This window comes from Peromyscus eremicus, chromosome 16_21, assembly GCF_949786415.1.
Source record: "Peromyscus eremicus chromosome 16_21, PerEre_H2_v1, whole genome shotgun sequence".
Lineage (NCBI taxonomy): Eukaryota > Metazoa > Chordata > Mammalia > Rodentia > Cricetidae > Peromyscus > Peromyscus eremicus.
In genome coordinates this window covers 42,050,385-42,075,671 of record NC_081432.1, presented here as the reverse complement: position 1 = coordinate 42,075,671, position 25,287 = coordinate 42,050,385, and the positions used below count along the sequence as shown (strand labels likewise).

The following is a 25,287-nucleotide window of genomic DNA, read 5'->3' as shown; positions in this document are numbered from 1 at the left end:
TTCCTTGGTGATACAGGGTAGCCAATATCGGGCACCCTAAAGCTTCAGGATTGTTCTTGTAACCATAAGGAGACCCAAAAGAAGCTCTTCAGAGGAGAAACCAGGTGTGCATATTGCAGAATATCTAGGTAAGCTCATTAAGGTGCTCAAGTCTTCATTAGCCCCCATTTTGTTTTTGTTTAAGGTTTCTCTGAGGGAGATTAAATCTCCAGGCTTTATCTCTGTTTGTCCAGTACTAAATGTTCTTTCTTTGTTTTGGTATTCTACCACTATGGGAAGAAGGAAAGAGGTATGAATCTGTTTCCTTCCTCTCAGAGGCTTCCTTCCTGTGGATAAATAGTGAGGCATGGAGCACATGTAATTCATTTCCTTTTCTATACACTGGCCGCCAGCTGATAGTTACAGAGTGGGTTATAAATATTGGCCCTCAACTGACCTTAATAGGAATGTGTCTTAAGCACTCAACAGAAAAAAAGAAACAAGATTAAAATAATTGTTTTTTTAATAACTTTTTTGATGGTCCAAAGAATCACAATCTACAGACACTAAGGTTAAATCCATGAGATGTTATTAAGACAATCATTTCTCATTAATAATTTTCTTCTTCATAAAGAAAATGCTTCCCAAATATAGAACACTGATTCCTTGGCCAGTTTCAAACCACAGTACCTATATGGGACTTGCAACCTACAGAGACCGACTCACTGTTATTCTAACCTAAAAATCACATAATGTTTAAATCTTTCATTTTTTTTCTGCTGCAACTGGTTTAGGAGGGACCTCACACTCTGATTCTAGCCCCTCCAGTAGTGATCAAAGTACTTAAAAACAGACACACTCTCCACCACTCTTGAGCCAATCCTCAAATGCCAAAGAAGGAAATACCCAATGTGGAGTCCAATAGGTTAGATATAGACAGGTGCCCTTGGGAGCTGGTTGAGGGACTCTAATGGACTTCGATTCAGACGTCTTAAAACATCTTTCATTCTGCTTTTCCTGGCTCTCTGCCTGGGGCTTTTGATGTGAAGCTGTTATATTACTGAATGCCTGCTCCTGGTGAGATGAAATCATTTCCTCTGCTCAAAAGGCTTAAATTTTACTTTTCTCTGATTCCTCTCTTGCCTTACTTCTCCCTCACACCTCTATGTAGGCCCTTGCCACTATACTTCCTCACTACACCTGCCTGTTGTACAAATAGAACCACTGATACGTTTTTGAGTTTCCTTTAGATAGGCTCACAGGGTAGCCTACCTGCCATATCTTGTGACCCCATTAGTAGGAATAAATAAGACTCAATCGTCACCTAAATTTCTTAATGGGAGTTAGGGTTGACTTTTCAGAGTGAAGAAATAGTAATTGTTTGTTCACTGAGTTTAGGAGCATTGAGTAGTTCCATGTTTATCCTTGGCCAGAAGCAGGAAATTATCCTGGATATTCAGTCAGGCACATCAGAAAGAGCTCTGGTTTCTAGCTCCCCATAAATGTGTGCTCCTACAGAAGCCAGCCCATTTTCTCGAATCCACACATCCTTTATTAACCCTTTCAGATACTGTCCAAAGCAGTATCATCTCTCTTATTTCATGAACACAGTATGTTTTTGATTAATGTGTGATTTCAGTTCTTTTACCCAGTGGTTTACATTTCTCTGTATATGTTCATTACACTTCCTTAGTCAAATTTATTCTTAAATATTTTATGACTACTATAAGATAATTCTCTTAATTTCCCTCTTGGGCCACTTACTATATAGGATTGCTACTAAATTTTATGTTGATTTTGATCTTACATCTTAGCTTAGTTTAATTGTTCTCATATTTTGTTATGTGTTCAGAGTTTTCTATTTAAGTTCTCCCTTCTTGATTTGGATTTCTGTCATTTCTTTTGCCTCACTATTCTGTCACAAGCTGAAGCAAGGTGACAAGAGGAAGCACTCTTCCTACTGTCAGCCAAGTCTCAGAGGCTTCCAAGCCTTAGCACATGTACATGGATTACTCATGAATTGGTTATATATGCTCTTTATTGTATGGGTTGATATTCCTTTCAAACTTATTTTGTTGTGTTTTTATCATAGAAAAGTGCTAAATTTCATCAAATAATGTTTCTATATTTCTTTTGATGATTATATGGTCCTTGGCATCAACTCCTTTAATGTCGTTTATCACTTGATTGATTTGTGTATGGTTAGCTGTTCGTGAACCCGGGAACTCAATCGTACTTGACTGTGATGAAGAAGGACCTTATTAATGTACTGTAATATTCAATTTCTATTATATTGTTGAGGAGATATGCATTTATTTTCATTAGAAATATTGGCATATGATTTTCTCTACTAATGGTGGTGTTTTCTAATTTGGGGTAAGGATGAATATGTAAAATAAGCTTAGAAAGATTCCTTAACTTTGATTATTTCAGAAGATTTTGAGAACTAGTCTTTATTCTATGAATACCCTTTAGAATTCAGTAATGAGGCCATCAGATTCTACATTCTTCCTTTTTTATTTATTCTTTGACAATTTTATACATTTCCATATTCTATCCTCTTCCTTCTTAACTTTTAGGCACAGCACACTCCCCTTCTATTTTCATTTTCATAACTTCTTTTTCAGGAAAAAATAATCCACTGCATTTAATTAAGGTTTTTTGCATGTACATGGGTTAGAGTTATTTACTGGGTCATGAGAAAATTACCAGTGGCTACATCTTGGAAAAACAAATGCTCAAAGAAGCCATCAATTGCCAATAGCACCTCTGCTCAGGCCACAGCCTCATGAATTCGTCCCCATCCATGTTGATGCATGATTTTGTGCAGGTATGTACCCATAACCACAGTGGCTGTCAGTTAATGACTCCAATAACCTGTGTCAAGAAGACAGCATTTCATTATACTCCTCCCTGTATTTTGGTGCTTACACTCTTCTGTCATTTTCTATGATGTTCCTTAAATCTTGGGGGTGGGTAAATGATGTATAATTATTCTTTAGCAATTTGATCATTTATATTTTTCTTTTTGTCTTAACTAGTGCTGGTTGGAAACAAATGAGAAATATCTCACTGAGGTTGAAAAGTAGTATGTATTTGTGGTTATAAACATAAATGTTTAGAAGGAAGTTTGAGAACACTACCAATTAGGAAAACAATAGCAGAGGCTCTATCTTATGACCCACGACCTCCTAAGGCATGATTTTTGACCATGTGCTAGGCATAAATGCCCTCCTGTGTGGAATAGGCCTCAAATAAAATCTGAATGTAGTTGGTTAACCTTCTACTGTTGTAGCAGTTGGAATGCCTTGCCAGCCAGGCTACTACTGTAACATACTATTGCTGGGTAAGACCATTGATGACTTTCTCCCAAGAGACCTATATTGTACTTTTTGACCATATGGAATCTAGTAAACAGGGAAGAAGTTTCCATGTTATTAACCAAGGTATCCTAGTGGATTCAGCAACAGGGTCATGATATCTAATTCTGTTGGGCCACCAAGTGTAGTGGTAGTAACCTACATTCTTTTAGGCAACAGAGGCATCTTTGGCCAATAACTCACAGGGAGGTATCCCACACTTGACACTGGGGATCTTGTTTAATAACCCATGGCTTCTGGGAAGAGCATTATGTACCCATGCAGATGATTACTTCTGTTCTTTATAAAAACAGTTTTTTTTCACATTTCAATAGTGTCTCTCTCTCTCTCTCTCTCTCTCTCTCTCTCTCTCTCTCTCTCTCTCTCTCTCTTTCTCTCTCTCTCTCTCTCTCCCTCTCTCCCTCTCTCCCTCTCTCCCTCTCTCTCTTTTTATGTGTGTGCATGCTCATGTGTGTGCATCAGTGTGTGTGTGTGTGTGTGTGTGTGTGTGTGTGTGTGTGTGTGTGTGTGTATGTGAGTGCATAGGTATACTGAAAGGCCGGACTCGTGTGTCAGATCATCTGAATTTGAATGTTAGAGGTACCTTATAAAGGTGCTGGGAACCAACCTTCAGTCTTCTTGAAGAGAAAATATCACTTTTTACTAGCTCAAAACTACTTATTTTAAAATAATATTTTTAATTAGTATGCAACGTAGTGATATTTCATATGGCTTTTGTAATTTCTTACTTTTGACTATTTAACCCCTACAAACATTCCAAATTTAACCCATAAATATGAAAATTCAGATCTAGGATCCATAAAAGAGAGACAGAGCATATAATGCCTTTCTTTCTGTGTCTGAGTTACCACTTATTATAATATTTTTCCAATTCCATCCATTTTCCTGAATTTCATTTCAGTTTTCCTTACACCCGAGTAAAATTCCTTTGTGTATATATATCACATTTTAATTATCTATTCACCAAATGATATATACCCAGACTGCTTTTTTTTCTAAAAATTATGAATGGAGCAGCAATAACCATGGATGTGGAGGTATCTCTGTAGTAATATATAAAGCTCTTTAGGTATATACCCAGGAATGGTATGGCTAGGCCATATGGTAGACTACTTTTAGCTATTTTGGAAACCTCTACATTGATTTCCACAATGAAAGTGCCATTTACACTTTTGCCAACACTAGATAAGGGTTCTTCTTTTTCTCTCATCCTCACCAGCATTTGTTTTCATTTGTTTTCTTGATAATAGATATTTTGACAGGGGTGAGACAGATTCTCCAAGTAAATTTAATTTGCATTACACTGATGGTTAATGATGTTGAACACTTTTAAAAATGTTAATTAGCCATTTGTATATCTTTTCTTGAGAACTCTCTGATCAGTTTATTGGCACGTTTTTATTGGGTTGTTTGTTTTCTTGATGTTGATTTTAATGAGTTCTATTCTATTTCTTCTAGATGCTAATCCTGTCAGATGTACAGCTGGTAAATATTTTCTTCCATTCTTTGCCTGCTTCCTCACTCAAAACAGTTTCTTTTGTTATACAGAACTTTCAAATTTCATGAGGTCCCATTTGTCCACTATTGTTTTTATTACCTGAGGAAGCAGAGAGAGTCTTATTTAGAAAGTCCTTGTGTTGCTATATTGGAATTTATGGTCCAGTGTTGTTTCAGTACTCTGGGTTTGTTCTTTTTATCAGATGTATACATTCAGTCAAAGTATTTGCAATGTTCAAGTGAGATGTGGATGTTATGGTGTTGAGCTGAGTAGCTCAGAAACACGTTCCTTAGTCCAGGAGCTCAGGGTGCCTGGTGAGTATTATTTTTTGAGTAGAATATTGACTTCAAGGATAAGCACGGACCGGGCGATGGTGGCACATACCTTTAATCCCAGCACTCAGGAGGCAGAGGCAGGTGGATCTCTGTGAGTTCCAGGCCAGCCTGGTCTAAAAGTAAGTTCCAGGACAGCCAGGGCTACACAGAGAAACCCTGTCTTGAAAAAACACACAAACAAACAAAAATTTCAAAAAACCTCAAAAAACAAAACAAAAACAAAAAAACTAGACTAAGTACATCTACTGGGAAGTCCCACTATGCAAATGTGGTACTAGCCAATTGACAGCAGAGGCCCCTTTGACTTTAGTAACTATTAGAGGATAAACAACTAAGGACAGTGTGGTATACATTTTGCATTTAGTCAATAAGATTAGGAATGGATGAAAAGTAGTATGCAAGAAGATCTGGTGTAAGGGCCAGTACTGTCCTGCAGTTTCTACTGTCCCTCTTTGAACAGTTTGACTTGGCTGGCCCGCACAGCACCTATACAAGTGAATGAGCTGTGTTTCAGCTCTCCCGTCTGATTTCCTCAGAGATCTCCTTTGGCTTAATAAGTTCTTTACATTCCTTGTCCTTTGCATGGTAAGAAATTGCCATCTTAAATTTTTCTTTGGTGGAAGTTATTACCAATTTAATATCATCAAATTGATCTCTGCTGCATGCATCTTGAAAATTGTTTCTTCTCTATTATTTAGAAGATAGTATGTCCTGTGCCTTTTCTCTGGTGATGCCCCATTTATATGTTATGGAGAAGGTATTCCTAAATTGGGAAATTTACTCTCAAGTTTACATAAGGATTTGAGAGTACTTGAAGATGTCTAGTTTTCTTATCGATATTTTTTTATGCCTCTTGAATTACTCCAGTGAATTTAGCCTTTATACAAGTATGTTATTTTAAGTTGTTTAAACAGAATATGACATAAACTTGAAAATAGAGTAGCTGATGTTATCATTGACTTTCAAATGGATATAAGCATAATCAGAAGACTAGAATAAAGGTGTTAACTTCACACTGTATAAACATTTTCTGATCCATGCATATTCAAATGTTTGCTTATGAAGAAGTAAAAAATGAACTTGTTAAATGCTTCCTTCCTGAGGAAGATCTGTGATGGTGTCTTCACATAGCGATCCTTCATGGCAGAGACGTCCCACTGAAGATGTATTTCTATATTAAATGCTTTAAAACACAAGATGTGGAAGAATTCAACCTACATGTGTGAAAAGTTTTAAGACAGGTAATCCTGAAAAAATTAAACTTTTGATTTGAATATATTGTAAGGGCCAGAATGGAATATAATAAGAATGATTTTAATATTCCACAGCAGTAATTTTTCACCAATTTTTCTGTAGGTGTAAAGATAGATACAAAATTACTATTCTGGAAGATATTCAGTGATTTGTAATGTAAAAGCAAAAAGATTTATAATTTAATGATAACAAACATGAATTTCTATTCTTTTGTTCATTGGCATAACATTTCAAATTTCAATGAAATTTAAAATTTCTAGCATTTAGACCTATAGTTATTGAGAAGCATAATAAATCTTAGAAGTAATGAAAATATTGTAAAGGTCTATCTTAGTGATAGAACTTCTGAATAACTCAGTTACTTTGAGCCAGATGTCCAAATATTTTACTGTTAATCCTTTAAACTGTATTTTATTCCCTTATGACAAGCTCCTTATAGTTAAAGCTTCCATATACTTCATGTACATTTTGAATATTAGTTCTAGCTACAGAATTTTTATGTTCAATAGGACACAATAACAAATATCTTAATATCTGTGATAATGAATCTCCAGAAATTTTTGTGTAATTGCTAATATATGGACACCATTTTTGAAGCAGAATATGTGAGGAAAATTTTAATGTCTTCATTTTTAAGGCTTTCACTGAAGTCAGTGAAATGAACAAACTTACCCAATCAAATATTTTGCTGGACATTGAATATAACATTCAAAATTCGTGTTTTTGCAATAGAGAAAAGTATACCAAAATAAATTCAAATAGTTGAAATACAATCAAATGATAGTTAAAAAAACTGAATGAATACCTTAGTAGTTAAATACTAAAGTGTAAAAAAATGTAAATGTAAATGAATTCAAACTAGTGTGTGGTTGCTATTGCTCAAACATTTGAAGAAATTTTACACAACCCTACACAAAATGCTAATTAATTTGACTGACAGAAACATTGCTAGTTTCACAGTACTAGCTCAAACCTTTGATTCTGTGATTTTTTTTCTATATTGGAGGTAGAGAGTGAGATTATTTCATGGAAGTCTATAGGTTCTCCACAAAAGTTTTTATTCTGATGTATTTCCACCAGGGGCACTTTCCTCATTTAGTGTAAAAGTTAGAATTCTTTCTGTGTTATATATGTTTGTGATAGAATTTGTCTGCAAATAATCCACTTGTAAGTTTGAAGGTCAAGCCTCTGTAAAAAGACATTGTTACATTTCCACCATATTTACTGTAATGACATTATTATATTTCCACAATATTTACTGTAATGGCATTGTTACATTTCCACCATATTTACTGTAATGACTAGTGGCAAACTTAAAACACTCCATTTTATTCAAACCACCAATAAAATCCATTTAGTCTCAGTAGCAATTTGTTATCTACTGAATATTACAATTCCAACTCTTTGAATTGTACTTTGTGAATTAGGTTTAAATGTTTGTCAGAACAAAATCATGGCTGCTAGTTAAACTGATAATAATTTAGGAATTTTTATTGAGACAGAAAGCATGAAAGTAAATTATATTCTATCTGTAGTTTATTTTTTCAGGACTCTCCTTTAGGTGCTATTAACAGTAACAAAATGCTGATTTTATATCATAACTTATTTCATAATTATAAGAAATAACTGCTTATTTACCATATAAACATATGTAAATGTTTGTATATGTAACTTAAATAAAAAATTCCTAGTTGTAGGTTGATTCCCAATTTTCTGAGAAACCACCATACTGATTTCCAAAGTTTCTGGACAAATTTGCACTCCCACCAGCAGTGGAGGAGTGTTCCCCTTACTCCAAATCCTTTCCAACATAGGCTGTCATTTGTGGTTTTGACCGTAGCCATTTTGACAGGTGTAAGATGGTATCTCAGAGTCATTTTGACTTACATTTTCCTGATCGCTAAGGATGTTGAACAATTCATTAAGTGTATCTTGGCCATTTGAGATTCTGCTTTGAGAATTCTCTGCTTAAATCTGTACCCTGGGAAGGAGAAATAGATCAGATCTCCTGGATAAACTAGAGATGAGGGGGTAAAGGGGAGGGGTTGGGAGATGGAAACATGAGAGATCAGGATGGTGGAGTTGGGGGAGGAGGGATGGAGAGGGAGAGCAATGAAAGAGATCTTGACAGAGGGGAACATTATGAGGTTAAGGAGAAACCTGGTGCCAAGGAAACTCTCAGGAATCCACAAGGATGATCCCAGCTAAGACCCTGAGCAATAGTGAAGAGGGTGGTGAACTGATCTTCTCCTGTAATCAGATTGGTGACTACCCTAATTGTCATCATAAAACCTTCATCCAGTAACTGATGAGAGCAGATGCAGAGATCCACAGCTAAGCACTGGACTGAGTTCTGGGAGTTGAGCTGAAGAGAGGGAGGAGGGATTATATGAGCAAGGGGACTCAAGATCATGATAGGAAAACCCACAGAGACATCTGACCTGAGCTTGTGGGAGCTCATGGACTCTAGACAGACAGCTAGAGAGCCTATATGGGACTGACCTAGGCCCTTTGTGTGTGGACGATTGTTATGTAGCTTGGTCTGTTTATGGGGCCTCTAGCAGTGGGACAAGGATCTGTGTATCTCTGGTACATGAGCTGACCTTTTAGAGCCTATTCCCTATGGTGGGATGCCTCCCTCAACCTTGATGCAGGGTGGAGGAGCTTGATCCTGCCTCAACTTGATATACCATGATTTGTTGACTCCCATGGGAGGCCTTACCCTTTCTGAGGAGTGGATAAGGTGGGTAGAAAGGAGGTGAGGTGAGGGAACAAGAGGAGAGGAAGGAGGGGAAACTATAATTGGAATGTAAAATAAATTAAAAATATTTAATAAAAAAGAAAAAAAAATCCTAGTTGGATTTCTAAATTTCTTGATTTATACTTGGTTTTATATTTTATAATTACAAGAAAAATACTTGTTTTAATGAATTAAGCAGAACATTTTATATAAAGATTATTTCTATAGCTCTGCCTGTACTTTTAAAGAAGATTATTATGTTGTTACAGTATAAATGTACCATAAATGGAGCATCAGGTATTCACAGTCCAAATCACAAGTAATTGCTCTCCATGAAAATATTTTCCAAGATAAATAGCAATGCAAGTGTCTCTGGCAGTGGTTCTCAACCTTTCTAATGCTGTGGCCCTTTAACATCGTTCTTTTGTAAAATTGTCTTATTTTATGAGGATTGAAAGCTACACTTACCTGTGAAAATAAGGATTAGTATTTAAATAATAATTAGAGATTACATTAGTTTGGGAAAACGGCAATAGAAGATTCTTCTTAAGGACTGTGACTATTCAGTCATGAGTAGTTGGCTAGGTTTACAATAATGGGAATTAACTTTTTCCTGTTAGCCAGACCTAAGTATAATTAGACAGCTGTTGGTTATCCCTAAGATAAAAAACCACTGTTGCACTGTTCAGAATATCTTTCTGGACCAGCAATTGCTGCTCATAAGCTTTATAGCTGGGTATAACAACTGATTACTTCTCTCCATTTGCAGTACAAAATTTTCAAATGTTATGAGAGCCAGTTCTTAGGGGAGATGCTTATAGGTCAGATCTAATTTTATTCTTTCAAGACCTGCATCTAAATCACGTAAATTCCAAGACAATGAATACACCCAATGATGTCTTACCTTGAAGTTCTGGAAGGTAACCAATGTTTCTCAAACATCATGATGTTTTTTTGTAAGTATAACTTTCAATTCAAATTTTAATTAGTTAAAGAAGAAAAAAGAAAGGAAGCCACAAGAAAATATTGTCTAGCTGATGTCCAGTAATCTCACTACAATAGAATTTGAACTTTAATATCTTACTGATTAAGTTTTACTACACACTGAAATTTAAAATATTAGTGTTCCTTTTTGTAAGTTTTATAAAATTTAATTATTAATATATGTAAATTCATCTTCATTAAACTAATTTTATTTGTCATGAACAGGCATAGAAAAGAAAGCCAGAATGATAACATACATTGAGTATAACAGTGGTTTCAAAATATACTTTTTGTTACCTGACTGCTCCATATTTTTTGAAGTTGCTCTGTGCTACAAGTACTCATAATAGAAAACCATATCTCTACTATTTACTCCTGTCTTGAAGAGAAGTATTAACAGAATATTCAAGGGTAGGAATACTCAATAGTATTGATTGCATTGACAACATGGAACACAACCTTCAGGCTATAATTCTCATCTTCTACTACTTGAAACTGTAAATCCTAAACAGCTGACTCACAGACAAATTCTCTATGGTAAAAATTTAGCTGCCTTCTAACCATCATCCTTCCCATATCCATGGAAAAACAGCTTTGTCTCTATTTGTGTGTTTAGTTCAGTGAATCTTTATAGTGTGAAAATGTGATTACTAGTATGATATTTGAATACACACAAACATACACATAAATTTGCTTCACCTTCATAGAAAATGAATATATTAAATGGAGACAATTTTTACTTAGGCTTACACTAAGGCTCCAAAGAAACTGAAATATATTAAAGTAGAGCAACTTGTTTTGCAAGATAATCTATGAGACTTGATTAAAACACTGATAAAAATTTATTCAAAGTAATAGTCTCATGAACTCAATATTGATTGTGCTTTATGGTATGAAAATAACTTGAAACTCCTCATTGGGTGTATTCATTGTCTTGGAATTTTAAATGAGCCTCAGACTCTAACTCTGGTAGTGATGAATCTAGTGCTGTCAGTGTTCAGTTTTTCAGTTGTGAAGACAGGGACATTCTCACACAACAAGAGTCTCACACAGATGCTTATAACCAGTTTGAAACACTATGTAAAAATGATTTACTGGAGACCATAATTATAAAAGAGAAAGTGCAGGAGACCATTGAGCTTGTGCTTAACCATTTTCCTTAACAGAGACGTAATGCTGAGATGCTGTTTATCTTCTAGAGATCCACATGGCTATTTTGTTTGGGGAAGACGCATAACCTGGTGACAACAAAGATGACAGAGATTCTAAACAAAGTTCACCGCATGTCAAACAGGTGCCAGAGAGAGCCTGACCACACCACACTGTGATGGGGTTGCAGGATGTCTCTGATATTAGTACAAAACTTAGAGACACAGCAATCAAATTCCAATCTCTAGCCCATTGTTTCCCTCTTCACATATGAGAAAGGCCTACATGTTTTCAATGTCTCTTCACTCATAGCTACTCAAAACCTGTCCACTGTCTATGGACCTCTTTCAGAAATCAGCACAAGCTGCGTATTCCTTATACAGAAAACTTATTTTCTCTGTGACCAGTTATTATCAGTCCATTAAGCTACTGATTTGTTAAATATAAAATAATTCAAATTATTTTTCTTTAAAATGTATTTCCCAATTTGTGTTTTTCAGAAAATATTTTGGAGACTTTCCTTTCTAATTTTTTTATGTAATTAAACTTCTTTGGATTGTTATTCTTTTATATTTCACTTTTCTCTCTCCTTTAATTGACTATTATGGTTATTACATTTTTTGTAGAATCAAGGTTTATAGTTAAATACTTTTACTTTTTGAATCATTTTAATTTGAGAATGATAAACAGGATTTATTCTTACTTTGACTCACATATTTATCTCAGTATTTTATAACAATTTCATTTATTATGTCAAGAAGACAAATAAACCTATAATATTTAAAAAAAGTTTTCTCTCATTAAATGAAGAACATGTCCAATACAAACATTTTTATTTATTTCTGGAGTAAAAACACAAATAAGCTGAATTCTATGCTGAAAAGACTCACTTATAATTATTTTATACTTTTTTTTTGTTTTTGTTTTTGGCTTTTTTTTGGTAATATTTGTTTATTATGTATATAGTGTTCTGCTTGCATGTGTCCCTGCAGGCCAGAAGAGGGCACCAGATCTAACTACAGATGGTTGTGAGCCACCATATGGTTGCTGGGAATTGAACTTAGGACCTCTGGAGGAGCAGTCAGTGCTCTCAATCTCTGAGTCATCTCTCCAGCCCCTATTTTATACTTGTAATTGCTTGATTACTTAAACTATTTTAATGCTAAACTGACACAATCATTAATTACTAGACATAAGATATGTAGTAAAATGTAATCAACATAAATACTTATAAATTAGAGGATGAATAATTCTTTTGACATCTCTCTTCTCTCTCTTCCTCCCTTCCCCCAGTCATTCCTTCCCTCCCTTCCTCCATCACACCCACCTTCCCTCTCTCCCTGCTTTGTTGTTACTACTTTTATATCTTTGATTTTATTTAGAGCATGTTTGCAAAAAGAATGTGGCTAAATTGAAAGCAAATTTTCTTTTATAGAAACACACTCATCAATAAAAAAATGAAAAAGCCACATTCATATTACAAGTAACACTGAACCCCACTAATAACTGTAGTTAATATATGCTGATAAAAATATAAAAATAGTTAACTGATATGTGAAATTAAGTTAATTATAAAATAAAAATACTATAAAAAATCTTCCATGATTTTTAGAATTTTACTTTACTCTCCCAAAATCTTAAATTGGGACACATGGATGAGACTGTAGATCAGAAATCATGTCCGAATGAGTGGGTGATTTGATTTAGGCAAGCAGAGGGACCAGTGCTGATGTATTACTTAGTCAACCTGCTCCCATCACCACTCAGGGACAGTGTTTGCTCTACACACTAGCAAACTTCCTCCACAATTCAACCTGACATCCTGCCCTGCAGCTACTGCAGCTGCCAACACGACTAGACAAGAACTTCATGAGACATAATCAAGTTATAAAAGCATAAATATAAATCTGTAGGGAGACACGTCAGCTCACAAACAGAGGAAGAAGCATGACAGAGACAGCATGGATTGACATATTTCCAGTTCTGAAAAGTAAATAATCATCAATCTAAGATTCTTATGCTCATCAATGATAAATGAAGTATTCTCAATTAGAAGAAACAGAGAAAAAAATTTCCAAGAAAAAGTTATGTAGTACATAACCACTAAGTTAGCCCTGTAGAAAATACTTAAAGGAATAATGAACATAAAAGAAGAAAAAAGCAGTATACAAGAACACAGGAAATAATGCATTCTATGAATGCAACAGATGAAGTGTTTAATTGGAAAAGGATAAATCATGTCCAATACTATCAGTGATGAAGGAAAAGATTACCAGTTAAACAGCGAACTAGAACAACAAACAACAAAATCATAAACAATACATAACCATTTATAGCCATAATCTTGAATGCAAATGGCTTTGATTCACGGACTAAGTCTGGACTGAAAAGGTAGATGGAGAAACGTGATCTAACTCTCTCCTGTCTCTATAAAATTCACACAGCTAGGTAAAACATATAAACTGAGAGTCAAAGGGTGGAATCAAACTACCAATGAAAGGGAAGCTATAAACATTGTATCTTATAATGTAGACTTCAAAACAGGCCTTTACATATTAACAAAAGGAACAAATCATGAAGAAGACAAACATATTGTTAATATTTAGCATCAACTCCTGAGACTCCTAGTTTTATTAAAAACAAAACAGGTAGGGAAAAAACCCAACACTAAAATAACAGCAACAAAAGAAAACAAAACAAAAAACAATGATCACACATATTTGTACAAAATACCATTGAAAGACTATAGTACTCCATTCTCACATCTAGATACGTCTTCAAATTAAGAAAGTCGGCCGGGCAGTGGTGGCGCACGCCTTTAATCCCAGCACTTGGGAAGCAGAGGCAGGCGGATCTTTGTGAGTTTGAGGCCAGCCTGGTCTACAGAGCAAGATCCAGGAAAGACGCAAAGCTACATGGAGAAACTCTGTCTCAAAAAACAAAAAACAAAAAAACAAAAAAAAAATTAAGAAAGTCAGCAATGAAGCATCAGAGTCAAAATATACTACATATCAAATGTATTTAACTGATATCTACAGAATATTTTGCTTAATATATAGGGAATAAATATTCTTCTTAATAGCACATGGAATCTTCTCTAAAACTGACTATATTATAGGACACTATATAGTCCTTAATAAAAATTTCCAAAAATAAAAATAATTCCCTGCTTCCTTTCAGAATACAGAGAGATAAAATTAGAAATCAATATCAAGACTAGTATTTGAAAATACATAAATATTTGGAGACTGAATAATAAACTTTTGAATAAATAGTAGATACTGAAGAAATCAAGGAGAAATTTACAAATATCTAAAATCAAATAAAATGATAGTACAGGCTACCAGGTCCTCTGGGATACAGCCAAGGCAGTCCTTAGAGGAAAATTTATAGCTACAAATATTATTTAAAATTAAAGAATCGTAGAAACTTTAAAAGGAAATAACAAAAAGTCAGTCTCAAACCCAGGAAACAGCCAGAAATGATAAAGATTACCAAGAGAAGAAATTAACAAACTAGGTAATAAAAGAACAATATATAGAATAAAATAAAGAGTTAATTCTTTGAAAAAATTAACAATATTGAGTAATTCCAACCAAATAAACCATGAGAGAAATAACAAATTAATATAGTTAAAGATGAAAAGGGAGCCGGGCGGTGGTGGCGCACGCCTTTAATCCCAGCACTCGGGAGGCAGAGCCAGGCGGATCTCTGTGAGTTCGAGGCCAGCCTGGACTACCAAGTGAGTCCCAGAAAAGGCGCAAAGCTACACAGAGAAATCCTGTCTTGAAAAACCAAAAAAAAAAAAAAAAAAAAAGATGAAAAGGGAATTGTGACAACAGACTCCAATGAAATCCAGAAGATTGTCAGTTAATAGTTTGAAAAGTTTTAATTCTAACAAGTTGAAAAAATTAGAGAAAATGAATACATTTATATATACATATGGCCTTATGAAATCAAAGTCAGAAGACATAAGCAATGTAAACAGAACCCTAAACAAGTATTGAGACTGAAGGGTACTTAAAACTCCCTCCACAAAGTCACGTCTAGGGTTAGATGGATTTACTGAAGGAGTCTTCTGAACTCACAAGGAATATTTAATACAATTTTTCTCAAACTGTTTTACAAAATAGGAAGGAAGGAACATACCCAGCTCACTTTATAAAGCCAGTGAACTCCTGGTATCAAAACTGAATTACAGACACAGCAACAGATAAGCTAAAACCAATCTTCCCAATGAACATTGTTATAAAAATCCTTACTTACCAAATTGATCATCTCACCAAGAAGGTTATAAATTATCACCAAGTTGAAGTCATCCCAAGGATACAAAGTTGTTTTAAAACACACAAATCAATGAATGTAATACACCTTATCAAAAGACTTAATGGCAGACATCACAGGATCATCTGAATAGGTACAGGAAACAGCACTGGGCAAAGTTCATCAGACCTTCATGATACAAATACTGAAGAAACTAAGACTAGATGGAAAATATCAATATAATAAATGCCAAGGTCTGCAAATCTAGTCAATATTTTACTAAACAGAGAAAAACTGAGACCTTATCTTCTAAAATCCAGAATGATGGAAGGGTGCAGTTTTTTCACTCTTATTCATTATATTGTGTAGCTGAAGTTTTCCTGTGTCCCACCCAGTCTGCAGCTGCTCAGATCCAAGTAAACACACAGAGGCTTATATTAATGAAAACTGCTCCACCATTAGCTCAGGCTAACTACTGACTAGCTCTTACACTTAAACTCAGCCCATTTCTGTTAATCTATATGTCACCACGTGTTCCATGGCTTTACCTGTGTGCCATTACATGCTGCTCCCTGGATGGGTGGCTGGTGTCTACTGACTCAGCCTTCCTTTTCCCAGAATTCTCCTTGTTTGTATATTCCACCTATACTTCCGGCCTAGCTACTAGCAAATCAGATTTTTATTTATCAACCAATCAGAGCAATGCATTCACAGCATACAGAACATCCCACAGCAATAGTGTTCAATGGCTTAGCTAAAGCAGACAAAAGAAAGATATGTAAAGGATAAGAACTGGAAAGGAAAAAGTTGGTTGATTCCTACTTGAAGATGGTACAGTACTACACTTAAAAGTCCTCATTGCTCCATAAGGAAAACTTGTGCCTAATGGACACTTTGAGTATGTTTGCAGGATTACAAAATCCACATGAAAATCAGTAGCTGTTGCACATATCAATAGTAAATTTACTGAGGGGAAAATAATATCTCACTTATTTTAGGCTCAGAAAACAGGTAAGGATTAATCAAACTAAAGGGATAAAGGATCTTAATAAGGAAAATGTCAAGAGACTGGAAAAAAGAAAACAAAGAAAGTGAAGACCCTAAACCAGTGTTTCTCAACCTGGGTTGTAACCCCTTTGGGGGTTGAAATCCCTTGTCACAGGAGTTGCCTATGACTATTGGAAACTACAGATATTTATGTTACAATTCATAACATAAAATTACATAAATGAGATTGCAATGAGAAAAATCTTATGATTGAGGGTCCCCACAACATGAGGCACTGTATTACGTGATAACAGCTTTAGGGAGGTTGAGAACCACTACCCTAGATGATGGAAAGACCTCCTAGCTTCAAGATTTTCAATACTGACCAAATCAATATTGTGAAGATGGTTATACTACCAAAAGCAATCCACACAGTCAGAGCAGCCCATCACCACTCCAGTGATATTCTTTACAGAGCTATGAAAATTATAAAAATCCATATGGACATGCAAAATATGCCAAGCCAAGACAATTTTAAAGAGAAATAAGGCAGCCAGAGGTATCAGATTACCTGATTTCAAACAATACTATAGAGCCATAGTGACAAAGGCAACATTGGACTTGCACAAAAATAGACATGTAGAAAAATGGAACATAATTGATGACACAGTGATAAACTCATCCAGTTATGGAAATCCAATTTTTCATAAAGGTATCAGAAATGTGAATTCAATAAATGACAGGCTTTTCTATAAATGGTGCTGACAAAATGAAATGTCCCCATGAAAAAGAATGAAATTAGATCTGTATATTTCATACTGTACCAAAATCAATTCAAACTGAATTAATAACCTTATATAAAAATAGAGAAGTTTAGTTTATTAATGGAAAAGTCCTTCAGGGTAAAGAGATCGGCAAGAAATTTCTCATGAGAGCCTCAGTAATTCAGGGAATACCAGCAATATTTAATCAAATGGGGTAGTGTGAAATTAAAATGAATGTATACAACAAACAAAACTATCATTAGAGTGAACAGACAGTCCACTACACCATCTTTCCAAACACACTTTGGACAAGGCGTTATTATCTACAACATATAATGAAATAAAACCTTAAATACAAAAACAAAAATATCATTCAGTAAATAGGACAATGAACTGAATAGATATTCTCAGAGGAGAAATACAAAGGATCAACAAAGAAAAATATGGTGTCGGACAATATAATACTGGAAAACGTTCAAGTAAGGAAAAAAATCTATGAGATTGGCACCTATCCAATAGAGGAGGTTCATAGTTCAATGTTGGTTTTAATTTTTAGAAATACACTCCCTAATTTGGGAGAGAATATTCTCTATGGACCAACTGCACATTTCCTATTCCTAATACGCTGGCTGTGGATGCCTTCTCTGAGATGCTTGTGAGTACAAGTGTATCAGATCTCACAATGTTTTGTATTTGGGAATATTTATATATTTATAATGAGATAACTTGGGTTTGTCATCAAAGTGTAAGTATTTAACTCATTTATGTTACATAATTACACCTTACATATATAGACTGAATATATTTTTGTACAATATTCTAGTATGCTCACATTTATTTTAACATATACAGCTTGCACATACTAACAGGGCTCTCTATAATACCTTTACATATTTATACAATAAGAATTGATCAAAAGAAACCTCCCAACATCCTCAATTTTAAAATTCTATTGACTAAAAGATACAGCCCAATTGTAGACATATGAAATTTGACAGATGAGCTCTGAAAAATTTGTTCCATTGAATTGTTTTCATCATCTTCCACCTCTGATTGTTACTAGAGTTTTACAGATGGAAATAATTGCAAGTTGAAAAATAAATGTTAAAGCACTGAATATATGCAAAGGACAGGAAAAGAAGGAAGTCTTAAAATTTAAAAAATGATTTTATGTAATGTATTATCTACAATGAATCAACTAGGCAAGGTATTTAGGCTGTTAGGGATAATTTGAGGTGTCCTCATATCCCAAAATATGATTTCCAATGAGAAATAAGGATTATTGGCAGATTAGTGGGGGGTAAAGAAAGGACACAAAGGAGAGAAAGCATTTACTCACTAGTTACTACATTCTAGTAATTGTATGTATTTCACAAGTACTATTGCTGTCTCACAAAAGTCTTGTGAGATAAAATAATACACATTTTATGTAGAATGAATAATTGAAATTTTGAGAAATACAGTAGTGTGTGCTGTCTCCAGGGCAACCTTCTATATCCCGTAATTGCTCCCCAATGGTTTTTAGTCTAATGAGTCTGTATCAGTTATTTCCCTACCTATTTCCAACCTAAACTTTTGTTACACTGATTCTTAAGGGATTAAGTCCTCAAGAGAAACAAAGTAGACTGGTTTGAAACTCCACAGGGTGGAACTGTAAGGCACTACAATCCATTCCTTTGAGTGTCATGGTATTTCTGTCCATACACAGTACATTTTCAGTAAAGCCAGTTAATTCATATTAAAGAATTAGTTATTTGATAACCAAAATGTATTTTGTTAATTCATGTGAGTGTGCACATGTCATAGCAGACACTCATGTAGAGGCCAGAGGAGAACACGAGTGAGCTAATTGTCTTTAACCTTGTAAGTTCTAAGGATCAAACTTAGGTTACCAGGGCTTCTTATGTGCTTTTAAGCAAGGAATCATCTTGCCTGTTCCCAAAAATGCTTTAAAATGTAAATTTCTCTCTCTCTCTCTCTCTCTCTCTCTCTCTCTCTCTCTCTCTCTCTCTCTCTCAGATTCACCATCTCTTTATCATTAATTGGTGTGTGTGTGTGTGTGTGTGTGTGTGTGTGTGTGTGTGTGTGTTGTTGTTGTGTGTTTTAAATATATAAACACAGTCTGCTGGGTCTGGGTACATGGGAAGTGTTCGAAGGAGGAACTTGAAGGGGAAAATGATGTAATTATATTAAAACCTCAAAAATTGAAAGTTATGATAAAATGTTAGCTTCATAAGCCTTTCAGAAGTCTATAGCATTGGCATCACATAATTAAAAACATAAAATCATTAAAAGTAACTGAGAAAAGAGTGACTACATGAAAGAAATAATGAGTATTATTATATAGCAAATTTCAGTGTGCACTGGCAGCTGCCCCATCTTTCCTTGACATGGCTAGAAACAGAAATGGGGAACACAAGCAGAAAATGATCATTATTGGAACTCCCTTATAGCAGCATGAATTCTTGTTTTGTTTCAGACACTGCTTGCTATTTAATGTATGTACATTGGCTCATTGAATCCTCACTGCAAACTTATAAATGAGTGATTAATCATATCCGACACAATATCTAATCCATTGAAAAAATCCTTGCTATGAGACAATTTTTACAGTTCTTACAGAAAGTAAATTCAGTTTATGGTTTTCAAAATGCAATGGCATTCATTGTAAAATTGTGAAAAACTCAGTATCTGGTTTTCTGATTTAAAGTAGTTTCTGACAATGGTTTCATTAATCCAAATATTTGATTATCAGGAGCAATGTCTGTGAGGAAAAACAACATCAATTTTACCATATATCACAGAAATATAAGCTCTGTTTTCTATTTGCTTAGAAAAGAAGAGTGCTTGAGCAAAATATTATTTGCCTTCTCTCATGGAAGAGAACTCCATTATCTCAATAGAATTTTCTGTAGCCATAGGATATTCACAGACCCATTCACTAATGTGAGATATCCTATTTGTTCCTCTTTGTTTTGTGAATTTATGTATTTACATATAGTTTCAGGACATGAGCTAAGATCTCCCTTTAAGTATACCTTAATAAAGGTCAGGCATGGTGATGCACATCTTTAATCCCAGCACTCTGGAGGAAGAAGCAGGCAGACTTCTGTGAGTTCAAGGCCAGCATGTTCTACGTATTGAGTTCCTGGACAGCGGGAGGTACCTAATGAGACCACCCTCTCAAACTTTACCCCTCACCTCCTCACTCACAAACCTCACTGTATCATGGTGTCAAGTAAAATTTAAAGGTCAAATCTATTCATTTTGTTTTCATACAACTTGCAATTTCCCAGCGACCTTTGAGGCAGCTTTAGCAAAGGAAGGGCCAAGATAATTCTGCTATCCATTCATATGATTAGAACCTCACCTCTAGTTCCACTGATTGCACTTTATTTAAACACAATAACAAAATGACTCTGCTCAATTCTGATTTTAATGGTGTGTGTCTAACACCAGCCATCAATTGTTCTTGTTAATCTACTGCTCAGTAGACATATGTGACAGTGACATATGTGTCGGCAAAAATAAACACGACTTACTAAATGTGGAAATTGAACCATGACCTTGAAGGGTTTGAACTACATTGTTAATTTGTCATTTCTAAGTTGAGCAGCATCTAAATATAACCAAGAGGATCTGTAAATGGAAGACAGCTTGCCATTTTTAAAACACATTATTCGATGCTCACAATACGTAATAGACACCCACACCAACTTAATAACACCATTTATTTTCTTAAATATGGGAATGCCTCCAGGCAGGAATAATTGTTAATATGAAATTAGTTTTTCCTGAGTCGTTGTTATTCACTTTTTAATTAGTAGTTGTCTTATTTATTTCAAGGTAATCTGTCATTTCAGAGATGGAAAGATGCATCTGATCCATTAAGGCTGCTGGATTAAAAGTATTGAGTTCAGTCTTCATCCTTAACATCCCAGCTCCCCTTCTGACTTCAACAACAGACATTCAGAATCATCCATAACTAATGTTCTTCATAGCAGAATTCTCCAAATAAAACTCAATTTACCTGAATTATTAGTTATTATTTAAGATTAACTTTGAATTCAGAACAATCTCAGGCAAGAAGCTACTTGTCAGTTGGGATTTAAAATTTCATTAGAGAAATTAAGTACACATAACATGTACTCAGGATCATACATGCAATTTGTATATGGACATAAATATTTATATCATTTATGTATGAGTAGTGGCATGCAAATGTGAATATACATACATGTTGGGCAGTTGAAAATACTAAAAGAGGGAGACAGGTGTTTTGTTGCCATTTTTTACTCTGTGGAAACAGGTATACCATGACAGGACATAGCAATGTTCAGTGCTAATAGTCCTCAAGTTTATCTTTTAACTGTTATCATAAAAATCATAAATGAAATATTAATTAGACAAGATCTGATATGGGGTTGGGAAGGCAAGAAACCCAACACCGAGCTGAAGTGCTATTGATAGTTGGTAGCTGCTAGGAGAATGAGTGTCAGTTTTCTTAAGGGTGTGAACACACCTAAGAGCATTTGAGTAACACAAATTGTACTCACTAGGATCTTTAAAAAAGAGAACAAGAAGTTAGCTGGGTAGCGAGGGGGAATGAATATGACCAGAACACGTTGTATGTCATCCTCAAAATTTAATTAAAAATACCATGTAAAATTTCCTTAACAAAAAGGAAGTATATATCTTCTACTTTCATACTAGTGTTTCATATGCAAACTTTGATGACTTAAAGCTCATTTGTCATTTATACCATAACTAGTTCTCATCACCTCCTTCGCAAGTTCAAGATACACCAGATATTTATGTAAACGTAAGTCAAAAGCTGTCTAAATTTGAAAGCTTAAACTAATGACACGTGTCTAGTTTTGATATAATCTACACCCCAGTCAAAGAATCCCCTTCATAGAGTTTGAGAACTCTTGCCTTTTTGCCTCGCCTTCACTCTCCTCATTTAATGACACCATCCATTATAACAGACAGCTCAGATTGCAAAAGTACCTGTTGAAATTTCTACTGGCATGGTCTCATCTCCCACTGTACACAGTAGTCCATGCACTGCTTAACATCAATAATCCTGTTTCTGCTGTGATCATTTCTCAGGCTCAGTGCCTTAATATATCTTCAACTATTTATTGTGTGACTTGCAATGCAGAGTCCCTCAATGTCTCAGATAACTGTTAAGATTGTATTTCAATGGGTTATTATCTTAGTATCCTGAAACCTATAACTTAAATGAATGTCTTAGTGTAGATGAATTTCTAAATGGCATTTGCAAGCTCCCAAGTTGGTGAGGTAAGGTTAGTTGTGGCTTTCCCTATTTCCCTGATCTTTCTCTAAGGCATTCACCCCTATATTTAGCTTTGTGCTTTTTATTTAATAAGACCATTTAGAAATTTGTCTACATCTTAGTTTTGGTAGAGATTGTCTTACAATATAAGCTATTGCTTTTGATTTCTGTTACTTGATTTTGTGCAGTATAAACTTTCACTGAGCTTTTCATGATTTAATATTGCTAATTCCTAATGTTCTTTGTGTCACAATTATTTCATATGAATTTATATTAATTCCTGGCAGTGGCTGAGATGAAACCTGAGCAAAAAAGAGAGAACAAAGAACAATGGGAAGAGTAAGCACATGACTCTCCCAGGTTTGGGAATTTTAAGTCATAAAAGGTAGAAATTCTAAGAGAAAATACACCTGTGTGGTCTTTTTTTCTCTTCTTCTTATTCCTAGGCTGGAGGAGAGCAGGAGCACGTTTACAGTTAAGGACAGGAGAGAGGGATCATTCAGTCTCCTTTACAGTTATAGCTACGTACACTGACATTCTGTGTCACTGTTGTAAGCATTTTGTGAATAGAACTAGCTCCCATTTGGCTTATGAACACAGTGCCAATGTCATAATAGATGCTACCCAAGATATTATTTGAAAAGTGTTGTTTCTCCCAGTGGACATACTTTTTTAAAGAAAGCTGTTACTAACAACCCCAACAGCAACTTTGTTTCACTTTCCTGTGTGTTTCTATCTTGCTCTAAACATAAACATAAAAAACAAAGTCAAAAGAAGAAACATTGTGGAAATGCCAGCAATTTTGTGCTGTTTAGTGCATCTAATTAATGTATATGCAGACAGGACAGGGCATCAGATATTGAATGTAAATAGATGGGGTTTGGGGATTGTCCTTGGAGCACTCCAATATTAAGAGGTAAAATAAAAGGACACTAGGTTCCTTAGAGAGAATTAGCCAGCACTAAAAGAAGAAAAGAATTGTGTCTAGCGTGAGAGTTGAAAGGAAGAAATGTATGTAGAGGAGAAAGTGACCCTGGTTATTGCACACTGCTCATAATTTAGGTGATAGGACTTGGAAAAATCCCAAGTACTCAATCCCTGAATGACTACTGATCAGTCTAAAGTAAATTTCCAGAACCTATAGCTCTCTTTGCCATTGTGACAAAGATTCTGTTCTAGCTTTGTGGTCTCTTTGGTGTTGTATTTGCGTGCCATATTCAACATTTCAAAGACTACATATTAGTATCCCTAGCCATATGATCATTTTCTTTATTCATAATCTAATTTCAAAAATATGTCATGAACAGCCAGTAGATGCTAAGCTCTTTGTTAAGCCTTGGAAATACCACATTGATTATGAAAGTCTCTGAGACTTGCCCTTATGAAGATTGGAACATATGGCAAAATGATTCCTTTGTTGTCTTTCCAAATGCCACTCCCATCTATTCTTTTTCTCAGGCGTTGGTTAGGTTTGAAGTTCTCAAATCATAGGACATTATGGTAAGGCTATTTCTATCATCAGTAGCTGTTTAAATAATGGGAATATCACTTAAAATCATCATCCTATTACAGGGGAAGTGTATGGATGGACTTCTAGGAAGGGTGCCAACATTTATAAAACAGTTTCATTCAGTAACAGTGGTATTTCTGTTTGTGAACTTTCGCCATCAATGAAAACCCTTAGATTATGAGCTGGTCATTGTTGGGAGAAGATGGATGGTAATGTGGATATTAGATTGGATTAGTCCCGAATACTGATGAGCCAATAAACTCATGATCATATGAAAGTAAAGTTTAGATGAATATGCCAGCTAAATGCATCCTGGAATCAATTTTGTAGCCTAATAAAGAAATTCTCTGTTGGACCATGCCTAGGAAAAATAAGTGAAGTAATTTGCATCAAAAATTGGTAAAAAGCAAAGCTATGAAGACAGAGTTAAATTTATTTGATACATTACAGGAAAGACACAGGAATCAAAACAAAGAAGAATATTTTGCCCAGCTTTGAAAGGGAATTGTGAGTACACATTTTTTAAGTCTGTGAATTTATATAATCCATCTGCTTTTCATCTTCTATGAAGACACACCTGGCATGTGGCAGCCTCTGTTTGGAGACATGAAAGTTGGAATAGAGTTTGTTAAATATCAGAGATAGCGCCTTCAGAGAATAAAAGTAACCAAATGTGCTCAGTACAGAGAAACTCTTTTGGAGGATGTATAATTTAGTGTAACTTGTAAAGCTACATAAAATAACAAATGTTTGTTACTATCTTCAGTCTTGATAAATCATAGTTTATGGGCAGGCTTATTAATTCAAAATTAGTATCAGAAAAGTTCCTCTTGGATCTGCAAGACAAAGTGAGTATCTTTTGGGTAGATGGAAATGTAAATAATCATCATAATAAAAATGACATAAGGATGGAGGAGAATTGGTAAGGGCACTCTGAAGATGTTCAACAGGCTGTTTTCTCAGGTCAGGGTATCAGATCACAGCTACAAACTGACTTACACTGAGGTTGCATTTCTTTTTTCTCCTCTTCTCTTTCTATTTCTCTTTCTTCTCTCTCTCCTTTTCTCGCTTAACACACATCACACACACACACAACACACATACCACACACACACACCATACACACACTACACCACACACACACA

General features: G+C 34.9%; 1 long non-coding RNA gene across 1 annotated transcript; it reads left to right on the top strand.

The window, feature by feature from the left end:
- On the top strand, nucleotides 1-22,973 carry LOC131926615 (uncharacterized). Its single transcript, XR_009383524.1, has 6 exons — nucleotides 1-128; nucleotides 2,607-2,809; nucleotides 4,818-4,844; nucleotides 5,060-5,171; nucleotides 6,300-6,433; nucleotides 22,920-22,973. It is a non-coding gene; the product is annotated as an uncharacterized LOC131926615 (long non-coding RNA).
- Nucleotides 22,974-25,287: the final 2,314 nt, after the last annotated feature.